Below are 3,708 nucleotides of genomic sequence, written 5' to 3'. Positions count from 1 at the left end.
CCAGATGTACTGTGTCAACCCTGATACCCCCAGGCCCTTTGGAACTTCCTGTCGCCCTAAGCCTGCATGTACTGTTCTGCTGACTTGTAACCGCCTTGTTGTGTTTAAATGAGGCAATCATATGTAACCGCGCCAATTCTCCACATCCCCCCCCCCTTACCCTATAAAAAACCCTAGCTTTTGGGTCTTGGGGTCGACTTCCTCTGTCTCCTGTGTGAGATACGTGTCGACCCAGAGCTCTGCCATTAAAGCTACCTCGTGCTTTTGCATCAAGAAGGCCTCTCGTGTTTCCTGGGGAACCCTGACTCCCGTGACCTGAGGAGGTCCCCGAGAGGGCGTCCTACAAAAGCAGTATGAGCCCATACTATACTAACTCATAATTACATACTTTCACACACACACACACACACACACACACACACACATCCTAAGTACTGTTGGGTTGTTGGGGTATCCGGCTTCCACTCTGCCACAGGGCTTCCACTGGTGGAAGCAGGACGCGGGAGTTTTGACTGCGCTATGTGAAGCCACTGGACGCTGCTCTAGGTGTAGGGGAGAGCACAGTCTGAGGTCCCCAGGGACTGCCGGAGCTGGCTTGGGAGTCCCCAGGCCTGCAGGGGCCAGGGCCATCTGGTTCCCAGGCTCTTGGGTACTCAGACATTGTTGGATGCTGCAGAAGAGCTGAGAATGGAGTGGGGACCCTGGAGCTGGATCTAGCCCCGGGGCTGAGGGGTAAAAGCAGGGAGCGCTGAGAGGCCTTCTGCAGGAGATTAGACGCGGCTCTTTAGGTGAAGACCTGCTCCATTGCTCCCCATGGTAGATCCTGATGGAAAGACAGTCCATGGTTTTAAGGAATTTATTGTCACGGCGGAGAGTGGCAATGAGTAAAACCGTACCCTCTCCCCTTTCTCAGGTCAGGCCTGAGGTTAAATACCTTTTGCAGGGAGTGTCTGGGGAGGGTAGTTTATTGGCTAAGCCTCCGGGCTATAGGTACCTCATTAACATGGAGATCTATCTTGAGGCTATGTGACCTGTGGTCATGTCCTCTACCTGTGGAGGGGTTGGGGCGTTGCCCTTAATGTGACTGATGGCCACAGACCTATGGAGAGCTGTGGCCTAGTACCAGGAGCCTGGTGTACAGGAGGAGGGCAAACGCCTATGGTCCCTGCAGGGTCACCGGGGTTTCAAGCCTTAGCTCAACCAGAAACCAAGCTGCCTTTCAGGTACCAGTGCAGGAAGAACTCACTCATTCTGGATTAAAAACAATAACAGCAACAAAAAAAGAGCTCCAATCTTTATTGCATAGAGAAACAAAAAGCATCCACCCTTTTATTGATAAATGAGTTAAACCCAAGTCTGTAAGAAGAAAGCTTTTTCTTTAAAAGACTAAGCCCGCCTTGCTATTAAGAAAAGACTTGTTCTGTTCCATAGTAATGAGAAGCCGCTCCTCCTGCTCCCTCTGCAGCTTCCTGTTCCTCTTTCCCTCTGCGCTCTGCACACGGCTCTAGTTTCTCATCACCTCTAGTTTCTGAGTTAGCCCACTCTGCATTCTCCTTCCAGTCTTGCTCTCTCCTCCTGCTCTGATGTCACAATAATGCCCTTACTCTCAATGTCATTTCTCCCAATGCTATGCCTTTACTTCTAAGTTGTTCTTGACTTCGGTTCTGTCTAAAAAGTTCTGTCTAAAAAAAGATGTGCTCAGCTCAGTTCCTTTTTTTTTTTTTTTTAATGTATAACAGTCTCTTAGTTTATTATAAACCAGCTTCATAGGCCACAGGAAAAAAGGACTGTGTACAATACAGTCTTTTGGGAAGGAAACAGGCAAGGAGCTGAGGAGGACCAAGATGAGTCTAGGGCCTTGGAGGGCACATTTCCCAGGGAGGGGACCCTGAAAGGGAAACCAGTCAATCCAGTGAGCCTCCATAAACTGCATAACAAACAAACAGGTCTGTGGTACAGGGTCCACATCTCTGAGCTACTGACATAATGCTATGCGAAGATCAAAGCAGACCTCGCATGCCTGGAGGAGGAGGTCGCATCCCAGGAGGAGGCATGCCCATTGGACTTCCTCGACCAGGAGGGAGCCCCATTGGGGACCCATGGGAGGCTGCATGCCAAGAGGTGACCCATCATACCTGGAGGAGGGGCCCTTCGGCCTATAGGTGGAGGAGGACCCCCATGGGTCCTGAGTGGGTACTGAGTTGGGGCTCCTGCAATCCTGGCTGTGGCTGCAGCTGCAATAGTGCCTCTTCCTCGTGGGGTCATCACCTGTTGGGATATGGCCCTCCAACACCCCGGACTGCCCCAGCAAGGCCTGCAGGAGCCTGGGGCATGGGAACACCAGCCTGGATTCCTCTGCCAGCAGCCCTGCCGATGCCTGGCCCCACAGCAGCTCCAGCAAGTGGCACTCAGGCCATGCCAGTATCTTTGGGAGGAGGTCCTTCTACTGTCATGGAGACCAGTTTCTCCCTGCAAAGCAATACCAGACCAAGGACTTGCTTCTCTCTCTCTCTCTCTCTCTCTCTCTCTCTCTCTCTCTCTCTCTCTCTTTTTTTTTTTCTGAGACAGGGTTTCTCTGTGTAGCCCCCTGGCTGTCTGGGAACTCACTTTGTAGACCAGGCTGGCCTCGAACTCAGAAATCCTCCTGCCTCTGCCTCCCGAGTGCTGGGATTAAAGGCGTGTGCCACCATGCCCGGCCTCAGCTCAGTTCTTTTTCCTCTCTTCATCCTCAGCACTTATACATCTTTCAGAATACATGATCACATGGTAAAAAGTTTATACATAAAGTCAAATGATAAATTGAATAAGTAATTAGAAGAAATTATCTGGCAAAACATTTGTCATCTGTCACAGCTCTATAGGTTCATGGAGAGCTAAACACCATATCTTTTTGTGACTAAGTATTAGTTTTGTATAGATAAACCCAGTCAATATTTTATCCTCTGTCCTAACACCTATAGTAAATTGTGAGTTCCCTTTTTGTGACCTTTGGTTAATGGTTTTACAACCTCTTGGAATGTGGTCTGAGTAGGAGATGCCTTCTTGCTATCTAAGAAGCAATTGACTCATGACACTACAGAATGTCAGAGTTATCATTGCAGTTTTGACTATCGAAAAGATTTAATAGCAGTGTATTATAAAGAGCTTAATAATTACCATAATTTTAGGAATTCTTATAGGATCATCATTAAAGATTTAAAAATCATCCATCTGTATATATAGCATCACTACATACAGTACATCTTTGTTATTCTGAAAAGATCTACTCAAAAGGGTGGGCTAATACCTAGTGGTTGTTATATATATTTAATAATAACAAAAAAGCGTATTAATAGCAGTAATCTTTCTTTAAATGGATTTCTCCTGGGCCTTGCCTACCAGAGCAAATCTGTTATAAGGCAGATCCACCTCAGGAGGACCACCTGCTTGTTTTTAACTTCTTCTTGCTGATTCCTGACAACTGAGGGTCACCACAATATGGAAAACTGTATTAAAGGTTCACAGCATTAGGAAGGTTGAAAACCACTAGACTATAAGACCATACGCCTGGAAGTCTCACTTTTACATACAAAAACTAGAATGTTAAGTCTCCTTAAAGTCAAGAAGACATTAAACACCTCCAGAGACAGAGAGCACACTGCCGAGAGACCTTCAGACAGAAGTAAACAAAGCTGAGGATGGCTCTCAAGCTATGAAATGATGATATTC

At 47.4% G+C, this 3,708-nt stretch overlaps 1 pseudogene; it reads right to left on the bottom strand.

Annotated features, from left to right (window-relative positions):
• Positions 1 to 1,809: 1,809 nt before the first annotated feature.
• On the bottom strand, positions 1,810 to 2,519 carry LOC110326912 (annotated as a pseudogene).
• Between the last annotated feature and the right edge of the window lie 1,189 nt (positions 2,520 to 3,708).

The sequence above is a fragment of the Mus pahari genome, chromosome 9 (assembly GCF_900095145.1).
Source record: "Mus pahari chromosome 9, PAHARI_EIJ_v1.1, whole genome shotgun sequence".
NCBI lineage: Eukaryota > Metazoa > Chordata > Mammalia > Rodentia > Muridae > Mus > Mus pahari.
This window is presented reverse-complemented; position numbering and strand designations above follow the sequence as displayed.